Raw genomic sequence first — 17,134 nt, forward strand, 5'->3', positions numbered from 1 at the left:
TAGCAAAAATTTACAGTGTGATGTAACTGAAATTATATATTGAAAAAGACCAATATTAAATTTCAATTACATCACACAACCACAACCACCTGATGAAAGATCAGTGTGATGATTTAATTTTGTACACACCAGCCCAACACTGGCATCTCCCAATCTTAACTGAGTATGGCATCAAGAAACCCTAGAAAAAACTGTCGATGGGAATTAGGTAAACTGTCCACTGGTTGGAGTCATAGTAAACACAAGGTAAGAGGTTATAGTTGTTAGTCAATCATCAGTCATGATCCTGGGACTTGATTGCAGGGTTCCTCGGACCAGTATCCTAGAGAAAACCTTCTTCAACTGCTTCAGCAACGATCTTCCATCCATCATAAGATCACTGCTGAAAAGGAAAATGCCTGTAAAAACACTCAAAGTGGGTGGATAAGCTTCTCAAAGTTGCATGAGGACCATCAATGTGAAGGCCTGTAAAGGGAAATAACATTACACAGTGCCATGCTCTGTACAGGATACAGACCTGTGGGGTTCCTAATCCCTAGACATCGTAATGCATTGGCTGCATATGTGCTGTACAGCTCCCAGCCACAGGCATTGCTGAGCAACCTCATTCATAGCAAAACCTTTGAACACAGAGGCTAGGGAAAGAATCCAGATGTTATAAGATGAGAGACAGTGGTGTCAGCAGCATCCATTGTCCTGTATATGCCTTGTTTGTTATGCTCCCACATGCTGCATCAGGTAGTTAACACATAATAATCCATGGTATAACTATTGTGGACATGAAGTTAGACATCATGTTGGCATAATTGCATTCACTCAGACAGTCAAACAAATAGATACAGAGTCAAAGTAATGATATTTATACAAACATGGAATATCACCTGTGCCATCAACGTGTCCTCAAAAGGTTTTTCTTCTCTGTCTCCCGCCCACTGTCTCAGTGTAATCCCTGGTTCTGCAGCTGGAGCCAACTCTGCAATGGAGCGCATGGGTTTTGAGGGTTTGTATGGGGAGTCCTGGGAACATTAGTGTCCAGATGGGCCAGGTATGCTGAGAGTCTTCTTGTCAGAGGCAAATGAACCCTCCTCAGCTTGAACTGCCAAGGTCAAAGGGGGATCAGGTTGGAAGTGAAAGATCTGGCCTCAGACTGTCATTCTCAGAGGTCAAGGTGGTGACCTCTGACAGACCTTGCTGTTTGTCTTTGATTGTAGTGCGAGGGTCTCAGTGAAATGACAAGTGGTACTTGGTTGACAGGACATGATATCTCAACATTCCCACAAGGATGGTTCCAGTCATCCTCCGTGAGGATTCTGTCTTCATAGGGTTGGAATATTGCGTGCAATTCTGGTCTCCCTCCTATCAGAAAGATGTTGTGAAACTTGAAAGGGTTCACAAAAGATTTACAAGGAAGTTGCCAAGGTTGAAGGATTTGAGCTATAAGGAGAGGCTGAACAGGCTGGGGCTGTATTCCCTGGAATGTCGGAGGATGATGGGTCACCTTATAGAGGTTTACACAATTATGAGGGGCATGGATAAGATAAATAGACAAAGTTATCTTCCCTGAGGTGGGGGAGTCCAGAACTAGAGGGCATAGGTTTAGGGTGAGAGGGGAAAAATATAAAAGAGACCTAAGGGGCAACTTTTTCACGCAGAGGGTGGTATGTGTATGGAATGAGCTGCCAGAGGATCTGGTGGAGACTGGTACAATTGCAACATTTAAGAGGCATTTAGATGGGTTTATGAATAGAAAGGGTTTGGAGGGATATGGGTCAAGTGCTGGCAGGTGGGACTAGATTGGGTTGGGATATCTGGTCAGCATGGACGGGTTGGACCAAAGATTCTGTTTCCATGCTGTACAGCTCTATGACTCTAAGACTGAGGAATCAAGTGTTGGCCACCCCTCGAGCCTCTGGGCCATTTCAGCCCTATGGAATGTTGCATTTTGGAATCAGAGAAAGGGAGGAATTGAATGAGGTGAAAATTGATTCCACAATTGCTAGTCTCTCAGACAAGTGAGTAGGCAGCGCTGAGGTCATACAGCGATGTTAGTGTGGGAGGTTTAGTTGGGGGGGAGATTGAGTGAGGGAAGATGTCGAAGGTAGTAGTGAGACTAACAGATCATGAACCTTGGTAGGAGGTGGGTGCAGTAGTAGATCTAGGGTAAATGTGAGACGTTGGAGAGAAGGATATGGCACTTACTCTGGCAAAGTGGCTGGCAGTTACAGAACTACCAGCCATTCCTCTGCACCATTGATCATCAGACCAGACTACTAGGGTCTAGTGGCATGGCTCTCATTCTTTTCCTTTCCCAAGCAGGAAAAGCTTCTCCCAATCTACCCTGTCCAGCATGCTCATGATTTTAAAAGCTTCTATCAAATCTTTTCTCAGCTTTCTTCTCTCTAAGGAGAATAATCCCAACTTCTTCAATCTATTGTCATAATGGAAATTTCTGATTTCTGGAGCCATTCTTGTAAATTGCTACAGCGCTCTCTCCAATACATTCACACATTCCCTCTCATATGATACTTACAACTGTCCAGCTGAAATCTAACAAGTGTACTGTATAAATTGAATATCACCACCTTGGTCTTGTATTTGATTACCCTACTAATAATGCTGAGAATACTGTGTGGTTGATTGTTCTTTCCAGCTGCCCTGCCACCTTCAATCAGCACACACTGACATCCAGGTCCCTCTGCTCATATACCTGCAATAGGGTTAGGTTAACCTTTTTAGAGTTGTACCTATTATGCTATCTTTCAGTGTTATTTCTAACAAAGTGCATCACGTCACACTTCTTTGCTTTGAACATCATCTAGCACCTATCCGTGTACTTGACAAATTTGTCAATGTTCCCCTGGAAATCGACAATGTCCCTCTGGAATTCCATTTTCCTTCTAAATTCTTTCAAATTTCATGTCATCTGCAAATTTTGAAATTATCCCCTGCACACCAAGATCCAGATTGTTAATATATATATATATCAACAAAAGGTTCCTGGGGAACTCCATTACAAATATTGCTCTAGCCTGAAAGATATCCATTGACCATTACTCTCTTTCCTATTACTCAGCCAAAACTATGATGACGTTGCTACTATCTCTCCTATTGATTACCAGAAATATTTAATCCAGTCTTGCCATATCTTTAGCAAATTTCTGTTATTACCACATATTTTCACATGGCAATCTGTAATTCTCATATCTTATTTATTATACTCCATGTATGCACGTCGACTCCGTTTTGGACTTAATTTCTTTTTCCTTTACTCTGACTTCAGCTATTAACTTGCCATTCTCAATGCTAATGCCAGCTCTATCCCCAGGTTGTAAGTTTGCCCGCTGACCTGGTAGATTTGTTCTCAGACATTTCATCACCACACTCGGTAACAGCACCAGTGAGCCTCCGGTGAAGGGCTGGTGTCTGTCCCACTTGCTATTTATGTGTCTTGGTCTGTTGTGGTGGGTGATATCACTTCCGGTTCATTTTCTGAGAGGTTGGTAAATGGGGCCCAAATCAATATGTTTGTTAATGACATTCCGTCACAGTAGAACACAAAGCCAATGAAGAGCTACAAACCGTGTCTATAGGGAAGCCACACACACTGACCAAATACTCAAGTACAGTAGCAATCATCCCAACACCCACAAACGGAGCTGCACCAGGACATTAGTTAAATAAGCCACAACACACTGCAGCACCCAGGAAATAAGAGAAGCTGAGGAAAAACACCTGTATAACGTATTCAAGATCAACGGGTACCCAATAAGCACAGTCCACCAATTCCTACACAATAGACCTAAACAAGAAGACACAATATGGCCAGAAACTTTAACCACCCTGCCATACATTAAAGACATCTCGGAGATGACGACCAGACTACTCCAGCCCCTAGGTGTCATGGTAGCCCACAAACCTATCACCACACTGAGACAGCTCCTGATGAATTTAAAGGACCCACAGCTAGCAGAATGAATGTCATATGCAAAATACCCTGCAAAGATTGCAACAAACATTAAATTGGACAGACTGACAGGAAACTAGCCACCAGGATATACGAGCGCCAAATAGCCACCAAACTATCACTAGTATCCTTACACATAAACAAGAAGGGACACCAGTTTGAATAGGACAATACATCCATCCTGGGACAGGCTAAACAAAGCCACGCATGGGAATTCCTAGAGACCTGGCATTCAAACCAGAACTCCATTTACAAACACATCGATTTGGACCCATTTACCAACTTCTCAGAAAAAGAACTGAAAGTGACATCACCCACCACAACAGACCAAGACAGATGAATAGCAAGTGGGACAGAACACCAGCCCTTCATGAATACATTTAGAAGCCATGTACAAAGAAATTACAAGTGCACTCAATAATACATGGAACATTGTTGACAGGCTGAATTTGCAGTTTCAGTTTTTTTGAACGAAATCAAAGAATGTTTGTTGATTTTGGATAAGATTCTTTGCTTTGGAATTCATTGCCTGACAGTGTGTGATGATGATGATGGGTTTAATGGTGACTCTGAAAATGGAATTGGATAAGTCATTGTCGTGACATTCATATTCAAAGACCATGAAGACAAATTGCACAAATCTGGAAAATACAGAGATAATGGTTGAGATAGTTTTAATATTTTTTAAAAGCCTTGAATTCTGAAGAAGTAGCAGCATGTATATCTACAGGAAGTGATAGAGTTGGGTACAATTACAACATTTAAAAGACATTTGGACTTGTACATGGATAGCAACGATTTAGAGGGATATGGGGCAAATGCAGACAAATTGGACTAGTTCATTTTAGGAATCTTGGTGGACATGGATGAGTTGGGCCAAAGGGCCTGTTTCTGTGCTGTATGACTCTGAGAACAAAAGTTGTTGGACTGCAGGGATGGATTTGGGGAATGAGACTAAATAGCTTCCTGAACTTCAATCATTCTCTAAGATTTAACACTGTAAAAAACTTTATTGCCCCCACTCCCACAATATTTTCCTTAGAGTTTCAGTATATCTTAGCACTTCTGAAGCTGTTAAAACTCCATCCTACCCCATGAATGAAAGGGAAGATAAAATGTCCATCCTTAATTGATGCAGACTTGCATTAAGTGGTGCAACCTGGTCATAATATTGATCTTGAGAGCAGCCAATCAATCATGTAGTTATTGTTTACTGGTTGAGGAGATCATTAATATGAGCAGACAGTAGGATGTTGCTGTGCTACCTACATTGCAATCAATGGATGCATGTTAATCATGCTCTGTGATCTATACATCTGTTTTTACTGAGTTATGGAGAAATATCTTTGCTAGGGCATCTGTTTAATATAAGCAGCTGATATATAATATTTTTATTATGTAAGGAATGCAATGGTGCATAATTTAAACACATACAGTCACAGCATTTCCATGAATTTTTATTTGCAGCATACTGAAAGGCTCAGTAGACAAAAATGGGTTGGAAACAAATTGATTTATGTACAAAAGTACAAATTAATAACAGGAATAAACACTTGGCCCCTCAAGCCTGGCCCACTATTCAGTGGGTGGCACAGTGGTTAGCACTGCTGCCTCACAGCGCCAGAGACCCAGGTTCAATTCCCGCCTCAGGTGACTGTCTGTGTGGAGTTTGCACATTCTCCCTGTGCCTGCATGGGTTTCCTCTGGGTGCTACAGTTTCCTCCCACAGTACAAAAAATGTGCAGGTGAGGTGAATTGGCCATGCTAAATTGCCCGTAGTGTTAGGTAAAGGGGTAAATGTAGGGGAATGGGTCTGGGTGAGCTGCTCTTCGGAGGGTCGGTGTGGACTTGTTGGGCCGAAGGGCCTGTTTCCACACCGTAAATAATCTAATCTAAGATCATGACTACATTCCCCTGAGTCTTGATAACTTCATGGTAAGGAAGAGGATAAAACGTTATGTATCTATACCTTAAAATATTCAAAGTCTTTGCTTCTATCACATTTTGAAAAATCCATAGTTCCAAAGATACTTTATCTCCTGTGGGAGAAAAGAAATTCTTGTCATTCATAGGTAATTAGCAGCAGCTAATTTGCATACTTTAAGGTTCCACAAACAACAACAGAATAAATAATGAGAATTTAAGTGTCAGTTGATGTTGGTCAGACACCTAGCAAACACTATATTCTTCTTCAAGCATTGCCATGATTCTTCAAGTAGACGTGAAAAACTATTTATCATCTCCTTTGAAAGGTGGCACAAAGATAGTACAGTGCTTTCTTGGGCATGCACTAAGAATACTCGGTTTGATCATTTGTGTTTCAGTGTTTTCTGCTCACATCCTCTGTTGCTTGGCACACTGAATAGAATCTGTGACCGTTTCAAATTAGCTGCAGGATTCATAATAAATTAAGGCAAGAATGAGGCCTTGTTCTTTGTGAACTCAGCCAAATGATTCTTTTTTTTCCCTTTCACTGTCAGGTCATGAAGTCATAGGAGATATACAATACGAAAACAGAACCTTGTCCAACTCGTCCATGCCGACCAGATATCCTAAATTAATCTAGTCCCGTTTGCCAGCACTTTGCCCATATCCCTCTAAACCCTAACCCTTCCTATTCATAGACCCATCCAGATGCCTTTTAAATGTTGTAATTGTACCAGCCTCCCCCTTCCTCTGGCAGCTTGTTCTTTACACACACCACCCTCTGCATGAAAACATTCCCCCTTAGCTCCCTTTTAAATCTTTCCCCTCTCACCTTAAACCTATGCTATTGTGTTCTGGACTCCCCCACCCCAGGGAAAGACCTTGTCTGTTTACCATATCCATGCCCCTCATGATTTTATAAACCTCTATACGGTCACCCCTTACCATCCGATGCTCCAGGGAAAATAGCTGCAACCTATTCAGCTTCTCCCTATAGCTTAAACTCTCCAACCCTGGCAACATCCTTGTAAATCTTTTCTGAACCCTTTTAAGTTTCACAATATCCTTCTGATAGCATGAAGACCAGAATTGCATGCAGTATTCTAATAGTGGCTTAACCAATGTCCTGTACAGCTGCAAAATGACCTCCCAAATACTATACTCAATGCACTGACCAATAAAAGAAAGCATATCAGATGACTTCTTCACTATCCTAACTACCGCCATAAGCAAAGGTTGAGGAAGCTCTGGATGTGCTGAACTCCACTACTAACATCCTTTAGACGAAACACCATGAGGCTCTATTCATTATAACTGGCGACTTCAATCAAGCCAATCTAAGGAAGGTGTTGCCCAAGTACAGCCAGAACATTACCTGCCCCACTAGGGGTCCGAACATTTTAGACCACTGCTACACCACTGTGAAAGATGCCTACCGCTCCATCCCCGCCCTCATTTCTGGAACTCCGACCATAATGCCATGTTTCTTCTCCCGGCTGACAGGCAGAAGCTCGAGCAGGAGACCCCCTCAGGAATACAGGTCCAGTGTTGGTCAGAGGAGGCAGAGGATCAACTCCAGTGCTGTCTGGAATCGGATGGGCCTTGTTCAAATAGTCCGCAGGTATCTTGGACAAGTACGCCACCCCATCACAGACTTTATCAGCAAGTGTGTGGAGGACTGCATACCGAGGAAGTCAATCAAGGTGTTCCCCAACAAGAAACCCTGGGTGAATCAGGACATACAGAAGCTGCTAAAAACCAGGTGTGAGGCCTTCAGATTAGGAGACCCACTCAAATATAAGGCATCCAAGTATGAGCCATTAAGACAGCCAAGGACCAATACCGATCCAAACTACAGATCTAGACAGACACCCAACAACTATGGCAAGGACTGAATGACATCACAGGTTCTAAAAAGAGACAGTGCAAGATGGCAGATGATGACACATCCCTCCCAGATCGTCTCAAATGTCTTCTATACTTGCTTTGAGCAGAATTTCGGCGGAGAGGTAAAAGCTATTTCAACAAGTCCTGACGAGCCTATCCTGCATCAGAGGTCAGATCAGTTTTCCTTCGTGTGAATCCAAGGAAAGCGATGGGACCAGACGGAGTACCACGCCGTGCACTCAGAGCATGCGCAGATTAACTGGCAGAGGTCTTCTCAGACATCTTCAACCTCTCCCTGCAGCAGGCCACTGTCCCTGCCTATTTCAAGAGGGCCAGCATCATCCCTGTGCCTAAGAAGGCTCATGCAGCATGTCTCAATGACTACCGTCCAGTGGCCTTAACTTCAGTGGTCATGAAGTGCTTTGAAAGGCTGGTCATGGCATTAATCAACTCCAGCCTCCCCAATACTCTTGACCCACTTCAATTTGCCTATCGGACCAACAGATCCACGTCAGATGTCATATCACTTGCCCTTCACTCCTCCCTAGAACATCTTGACACCAAGAACAGCTACGTAAGAATCCTACTCATTGACTACAGTTCAGCCTTCAACACTATTAACCCCTTGAGACTGATTACTAAACTTAGTGATCTCGAACTAAGCCCTGTGTTTTTGTTTTTGCTGCTGTTTATTTATTATTTACTTATTTATGCTACTTAACTCTGTGATCTGCTTGCATTGTTCACAAGACAAAGCTTTTCGCTCTGCAGTTGGATCCTCAGTTTCCTGACCCACAGGCCACAATCAGTGAAGATTGGGGACAATATTTCATCCTCACAAACACTCAACATTGAAGCCCTCCAGGGTCTGTACTTAGCCCCCTACTGTACTCACCCATGACTGCATCACCAAATACCAGACTAATGCCATTTACAAGTTCGCTGATGACACCACCATACTCGGTAGAATCTCAGATGGTGATGAAACAGACTATACACGGGAGGCGGAAGACCTGGAAAAATGGTGCATTGAGAACAACCTAGCTCTCAATGCCGGTAAAACCAAGGAACTCATTATTGACTTTCGGCAGGATGTTATTCATGCCCCCCTACACATTAACAGCACAGAGATGGCACGAGTGGAGAGTGTCAAGCTCCTGGAAGTGGTCATCAACAACAAGCTTTCTTGGACTCTTCATGTGGACGCAGTGGTTACAAAGGCTAAACAATTTCTCTTCTTCCTCAGGCAGCTGAAGAAATTTGGCATGACAGCCTACACCCTTGTCAACTTTTATAGGTGCGCCATCGAGGGCCTTGTGTCTGGATGTATCACTGTCTGGTATGGCAACTGTACCATTCAAGATCGGAGACAGTTACAGAGAGTGGTGAACTCGGCCCAGACAATCACAAAGGCCAATCTCTCATCTCTAGAATCCCATCTACCAGGCCCACTGTCAAGGAAAGGCCGCCAGAATTCTCAAAGATCCATCCCACCCTGGCAATATTTTTCTACAACTTCTACCATCAGGGAGAAGGTACAGAAGCCTGAACACACGCACCAACCAGTTTCACAACAGTTTCTACCCTACTGTTGTTAGAATACTGAATGGACTCTCAAACTCTTAACATTCACCTGTACCTGTGTTTTTGTTTTTGCCGCTGTTTATCTATTATTTACTTATCTATGCTACTTAACTCTGTGATCTGCCTGTATTGCATGCAAGACAAAGCTTTTCACTGTGCCTCAGTATACATGACCATAAATTCAATTCAACTCAATTCAATTCTATCTACATGTGACTCCACTTCCAAGGAACTATGAACCTATACTCCAAGGTCTCTTTGTTCAGCAACACTCCCCAGAACCTTACCTTTAAGTTACTAAGATCTTCTTCTTGATTTGCCCTTACAAAATGCAGCACCTCACATTTATCTAATTTAAACTCCATCTGCCAATCCTTGGCCCATTGGCCATCTGATCAAGATCCTGTTGTAATCTGAGGTAACCTTCATCACTGTCCAATTTCCAATTTTGGTGTCATCTGAAAACTTACTAAACATACCTCCTTTGTTCACATCCAAGTCAATGATATAAATGACGAAAAGCAGTGGACCCAGCATCGAACCTTGTGACACACCACTGGTCACAGGCCTCCAGACTGAAAAGCAACCTTCCACTACTGTCCTCTGTCTTCTAATTTTGAGCCAATTCTGTATCCAAATACAGTCTGTTTTAATGCGACAGTTACATTCCTCTGTGACCTTGTACTATAGAAAACTGTTGTAGAAAATTGCGTTGTAGAAAATTGTGCAGTAGAAGATCATTATAGAAAATCACTATACCCGTTCAGTAGAAAGTTTGCGTTATCCAACCAGCGTCCACAATTTGTCAATTGTGTTATAGCCAATTTGCAAAACGCGCATTATACCAGAATGACCTGTAGGTAGTTCTCCCTGTATTCCATGTGATCTAACCTTGCTAACCAGTCTATCATGAGGACCCTTGTCAAACAGCATACTGAAGTTTCATATAGGTAAAAACAATGACTGCAGATGCTGGAAACCAGAGTCTAGATTAGAGTGGTGCTGGAAAAGCACAGCAGTTCAGGCAGCATCCGAGGAGCAGGAAAATCGACGTTGCGGGCAAAAGGCCTTCATCAGGAATACAGGCAGAGTGCCTGCAGGGTAGAGAGATAATGAGAGGAGGGTGGGGGTGGGGAGAAAGTAGCATAGAGTACAATAGGTGAATGGGGGTGAGGATGGAGGTGATAGGTCAGGGAGGAGGGTGAGGGAAGGTAGCAAAGAGTACAAAGGGTGAATGTGGGTGGGGAAGAAGATGATAGATCAGAGAGGAGGGTGGAGTGGAGAGGTGGAAAGGAAGATAGACAGGTAGGACAAGTCATGGGGACAGTACTGAGCTGGAAGTTTGGAACTGGGGTGATGTGGAGGAAGGGGAAATGAGGAAACTGGTGATGTCCAAATTGATGCCCTGGGGTTGAAGTGTTCCGAGGCAGAAGATGAGGCGTTCAGGTGGTGAGGGAGCGGCGGTGAAGGAGGCCCAGGACCTCCATGTCCTTGGCTGAGTGTGAGGGGGAGTTGAAATGTTGGGCCACAGGGTGGTGTGGTTGATTGGTGCGGGTGTCCCAGAGATATTCCCTAAAGCTCTCTGCTAGGAGGCGTCCAGTCTCCCCAATGTAGAGGATCCACAAGCCTGACCGCCTTGGCCGACCCATTGTCTCAGCATGCTCCTGCCTCACTGAACTCATCTCTACCTACCTCAACACTGTCCTATCCCCCCTAGTCCAGGAACTCCCACATATGTTTGAAACACCACCCATGCCCTCTACCTCCTCCAACACTTCCGTTTCCCCGGCCCCCAACGCCACATCTTCACCATGGATATCCAATCCCTCGACACCTCCATCCGCCATGACCAGGGCCTCTAAGCCCTCCGTTTCTTCCTCTCTCGACATCCCCAACAGTACCCTTGCACCGACACTCTCATTCGTTTTGCTGAACTGGTCCTCACCCTTAACAATTTCTCCTTCGAATCCTTCCACTTCCTCCAGACCAAAGGAGTAGCCATGGGCACCCGTATGGGCCCCAGCTATGCCTGTCTCTTTGTTGGCTACGTAGAACAGTCCATCTTCCATAGTTACACCGGCACCACTCCCCACCTCTTCCTCCGCTACATTGATGACTGCTTTGGTGCCATCTCAGGCTCCCATGAGGAGGTTGAGCAATTCATCAACTTCACCAACACATTTCACCCTGACCTTAAATTCACCTGGACCATCTCTGACACCTCCCTCCCCTTCCTGGACCTCTCCAGTTCCACCACAGAACGCACCAGATGGTCTCCTTCTTTAGAGACCGCAATTTCCCTTCCCACGTGGTTAAAGATGCCCTCCAACGCATCTCGTCCACATCCCGCACCTCTGCCCTCAGACCCCACCCCTCCAACTGTAACAAGGACAGAACCCCCCTGGTGCTCACCTTCCACCCTACCAACCTTCGCATAAACCAAATCATCCGTCGACATTTCCGCCACCTCCGAACGGACCCCATCACCAGGGAAATATTTCCCTCCCCACCCCTTTCTGTCTTCCACAAAGACTGTTCCCTCCGTGATTACCTGGTCAGGTCCACGCCCCCCAACAACCCACCCTCCTCTCCTGGCACCTTCCCCTGCCACCGCAGGAATTGCAAAACCTGCACCCACACCTCCATCCGAAGCCCTAAAGGAGCCTTCTACATCCATCAAAGTTTTACCTGCACATTCACCAATATCATTTATTGTATCCGTTGCTCCCAATGCGATCTCTTCTACATTGGGGAGACTGGACGCCTCCTAGCAGAGCGCTTTAGGGAACATCTCTGGGACACCCGCACTAATCAACCACACTGCCTTGTGGCCCAACATTTCAACTCCCCCTCACACTCTGCCAAGGACATGGAGGTCCTGGGCCTCCTTCACTGCCGCTCCCTCACCACCCGATGTCTGGAGGAAGAACGCCTCATCTTCTGTCTCGGAACACTTCAACCCCAGGGCATCAATGTGGACTTCACCAGTTTCCTCATTTCCCCTTCTTCCACATCACCCCAGTTCCAAACTTCCAGCTCAGTACTGTCCCCATGACTTGTCCTACCTGTCTATCTTTCTTTCCACCTATCCACTCCACCCTCCTCCCTGACCTATCACCTCCATCCCCACCCACATTCACCTATTGTACTCTATGCTACTTTCTCCCCACGCCCACCCTCCTCTCATTTATCTCTCCACCCTGCCGGCTCTCTGCCTGTATTCCTGATGAAGGCCTTTTGCCCGAAACGTCAATTTTCCTGCTCCTCGGATGCTGCCTGAACTGCTGTGCTTTCCCAGCACCACTCTAATCCAGACTGAAGCTCATATAGATCACTTCCACCACTCTGCCCTCATCAATCTTCTTTGTTACTTCTTCAAAAACTCAGTCAAGTTCGTAAGAAATTATTTAGCACGCACAAAGCCATGTTGACTATCCCTAATCAGACCTTGCCTTTCCAAATGCACGTAAATCCTGTCCCTCAGAATTCCCTGTAATAACGTGCCCACCAATGATGTCACCAGTCTGTAGTTTCCTAGCATTTCCTTACCACTTCCTTAAATACTGGCACCACGTTAGCCAACTTCTAGTCTTTCAGCACTTCACCTGTGGCTATTGATGATCCAACTCCCTCAGCAAGGGCTCAGCAATCACTTCCCTCGCTTCCCACAGAGTTCTTGGGTACACCTTTATGCATTTTAAGATGTCCAGCACCTCCTCTCCTGTAACATGGACATTTTTAAGATGTCGCTGTTTACTTCCCCACATTATTTATCTTCCGTATCCTTCTTCACAGTAAACATTAATGCAAAATACTCATTTAGTATCTTCCTCCATCTCCTGCAGTTTCACACCTAGGTGGCCTTGCTGATCTTTAAGGAGCCCTATTCTCTTCCCAGTTACCTTTTTGTCTTCAAAGTATTTGTAGAATCCCTTTGGATTTTCCTTAACCCTATTTGCTGAAGCTATCTCATGTCCCCTTCTTGCCCTCCTGATTTCTCTCTTTTGTATACTCTTACTGCTTTTATGCTTTTCTAAGGAATCACTCGACTTCTGCTGTCCAGACCTGTCTACACTTGTCAGATTACCTAAACATGGGGAGATATGGTTTGGAGGCAGTGGGTATGTGCTAATAACTGGAAGGAGTGGTTATCTGTGCTCCCCCTCCATTGCAGTAAGAACCTAGTCATTAGGTGCAAGGAGCTCTTGTTTTTCAGTATTTGATGCAGTTCTGGCCCATTCCTGCACCATGATATTTCCCACTTTATCAGGAGGATAGAAATGGACTGTGTTTACGGGGACATTATGTACAAATCTTTAGATAAAGGAGAAAAATATGTAAATATAATAGACTGGCACAGACCAAAGTCCAGGTTTGTGTGCTAAATGACACACTGGATCAGATGCTGCAGAGGCAAAATGGGGAGAGCTCACTGTCTCAGGCCTTTCAACTTTAGTATTCAGAGACTGGGAACTTTAATAGCTCTCAGGCTGTATATCTGAAAGATTCACTGTTATAAATCAAAAGCATTAAAAATGAAATGACATTTCAGCATGCCAGATGTTGCAGGCAAACTTCAAATCTGTTGCATTACGTGTAATTTGAAATTGTAATTTACGATTGGGCTGCTTACCTGACCTAGGATATATTTAGTAAATATGAAGACAATTACATTTGTATGAGTTGAATATTCTTGCAGGTCTTGTAATGTACAAGTTTGTTTTTATGCAGATTTTATGAATAAAGTATATTTTGATAAAAAAGAACCACTTTTTAAATCAAGAGAGAAAAATGCTACCATGAAGTCAAGGGTGACGCAATTCAAAAACAGCCGTTTTGACTCAAATTTTACAGTGAATGCCTCTTAGGAAAAGCAAGGGTTATTTATGTGTTTTATTGGTGTATGGAATTGTGTGGACCAGACACTGAGCCATATAGCATTCAATAATAAACCATAAGATAAAGAAAAGAAATATGGCAGAAGGAAAGACTCCAAAGGATTCTACCCAATTGTCTGCCTTTCCTTCACAATTATGTGTGGCCCTGGAGAAGAAGTATATGATGTACACATGCTTAAAGCCTTCTCTGTATGATGAGCATAGAGGATCAGCATTGTATACACCGTGAAACAATAGACCATGTAAGAGCAGAATTAGGCTGTTCAATCCATTGAGTGTGCTCTGCCATTCAATAAGATTGTGGCTGATCTCATCATCCTCATCTCCACCTTCTTGCCTTTTCCCCCGTAGCCCTTGACTCACCTACTGATGAAAAATCTGTCTATTTCAGCCTTGAATGGACCACCTCATAACACCTCAGTGGTTAGAAATTCCACAGATTCACAACATTCCACAAGAAATTCCTCTTCATACCTGTCTTAAATGTGCAACTTCTTACTCTGAAATTAGGCCCTTTGGTTCTGGGCTCTCCCTTAAGAGACAAGAACATCACTGCATCTCTTAGGTCAAGTCCCCTACGATCTTGTATAAAGCCACCTCACATTTTACTATATTCCAATAAGTATAGACCTAACTTACTCAACCAGATAAAACAGTTCCTCCAGACCTGCTATCGACCAGGTAAACTTTCTCTGACTGCCTGTAATATCTTACTTTAGGTAAGGGGCACAAAACTGTTCACAGTATGCCACTTGTGATCTGTGCCTTTTATAATTTTAGTAAAATCTCCCTACTTTTGGACTCCATTCCCTTTGAAATAAAGACCAACATTCCATTTGCTGCTGAACTTGAGTGTTAGCTTTTTGTATTTTCATAGAAAAGGACTCCCAATTCAGTCTATTCCATAGCTTACTGTGTTTTCTTTTAAGATTTAAATGACGCTCAGCTCCTCGATTGCTCCTGCCTAAGTGCAAAAATTCAAATTTCCCCACATTATATTCCAACTGTCAAATTTTTACTCACTGAGTTAACCTGTCTATATTCCTCTGTAACGTGCTGACAAACATGCTTTCCCATTTATTTTTGTGTAATCCACAAACCTAGCTATAGTACATTCACTTTCCTAATCAAAGTCTTTAATGTATTAATAAATAATAGTGGCCCCAGCACTGATCCTTGTGGTACACTATGAGTATGCAGGTTGCTATCCTGAAATGTCTCCCTTATCACAACTCTGTCTTCTATTAGTTCACCAATCCTCTATCCATGTTCATATACTAATGTCAACATCATGGACTCATCTGAACTAACCTAATGATGCCTTATCAAACACCTTTTGAAAATCCAAATATATTACATTCACAGTTTTCCATGTATCCTACTTGTTACCTCCAAAAAGAATTCTAATAAATTTGCCAGGCATGATTTTGCCTTCATGAAATCAGGCTTGACTGTGCTTGATCATATTATGCATTTCTAAATGCTCTGCCGATACATTCTTAGACTCTATAACATTTTCTCAAAAGCAGATGTTAATAACTGCCACAGGCAACAACATGATAGAGTCATCGAGATTCGAAAGGTTAGCTTGCCTTCTCTCTATGGTTGCAGCCTGACTCACTGTGATCGCCTGCATTTTTTTGTCAGTACAAATTCCAGCATCTGCAGTAATTTGCTCCTGCAGGCAACAGCATCTTGATTTAGTTTATTTCCTTTAATTTAGTTACAGTTTACAGACTCTTGTGCACTCTTTTAAATGGGGAGGGTGCCATAGATAACCAGCAGATAATAATTGTCATCCTTATTTGGCAGTACAGAAAAAGAGTCAATAGCACTTACATGATGTAATTTGAAAAAAATACATAAGATTGTTTGGATGGTGGTTGGCTGTGAAGTCTTAATGAACTGTTCAGGTACTGGAATGATATGGAGGTGCCAGAGTTAGACTGGGTTGGACAAGGTCAAAATCACACAACACCAGGTTATAGTCTAACAGATTTATTTGAAAACACTAGCTTTTGGAGCGCAGCTCCTTCATCAGGTGCTAGTGAGAGAGGATGACTTGAGACACATAATTTGTAAGGAAAATATCAAAGGGTCATATAACTCATGCGAACGAATTGAACACACCTCAGGTGCCTCTTAAATCTTTAATCAGTTAGAATGGAGGTGCAGGTTTCAATTGATTAGTATGCAAATCCCAGAATTTCTTTCAAATCACTGCCCTAAGATAACTTAAGGTGTCATCAATGTAAAGGAGGTGACACCTCTAGTCAGACAATGTATTTTGGGCTGAGGTCTTGTTTGGAATTTGTCTGTGTCTTAACCTGGAGTCAGACTGGTTTTATTTCCAATGTCGAAGTTTATCAAATGCCCCATTGACTGACTGTCTACAAATTTTGTCAAAATAGAATGTATCTGCAAATACAAATCTGCAAATGCATATTCACCTCACAGATTTATATATTTGTGCATGTGTGTGTATGAGAGAGGGAGAGAAAGAGTGTGTGTGTGTGAGGGGGAGAGAGGGAGAATGGGTGAGTGAGAGGGAGAGTGTGTGTGTATGAGAGGGGGTGAGAGAGCGTGTGTGTGAGGGAAAAAGAGAGAGTGTCTGTGTGTGTGTGTGTGTGTCACACACAGACTTTGCGTTGTGTATCCGGAAGTCTGCTTTGGAAGATGTTTACCTGAAGATCCAAGGCTGAATGTCCTTGACTGCTGAAGTGTTCTCCCACTGGGAGGGAACTTCCCTGTCTGGCAATTGTTGCGTGGTGTCCATTCAGCTATTGTCATCTGCTTGGTCTCACCAATATACTGTGCCTCAGGGCATCTTTGCCTGCAGCATATGAGATAGACAACATTAGCTGAGTCACATGAA

General features: G+C 43.4%; 1 long non-coding RNA gene across 1 annotated transcript; it reads right to left on the reverse strand.

Annotated features, from left to right (window-relative positions):
• On the reverse strand, window positions 1-16,985 carry LOC122562582. The gene is made up of 3 exons (XR_006315363.1): window positions 16,944-16,985; window positions 5,934-6,003; window positions 1-382 (listed from the first exon to the last, which is right to left on the reverse strand). It is a non-coding gene; the product is annotated as an uncharacterized LOC122562582 (long non-coding RNA).
• Between the last annotated feature and the right edge of the window lie 149 nt (window positions 16,986-17,134).

This window comes from Chiloscyllium plagiosum, chromosome 25, assembly GCF_004010195.1.
Source record: "Chiloscyllium plagiosum isolate BGI_BamShark_2017 chromosome 25, ASM401019v2, whole genome shotgun sequence".
Taxonomy (NCBI): domain Eukaryota; kingdom Metazoa; phylum Chordata; class Chondrichthyes; order Orectolobiformes; family Hemiscylliidae; genus Chiloscyllium; species Chiloscyllium plagiosum.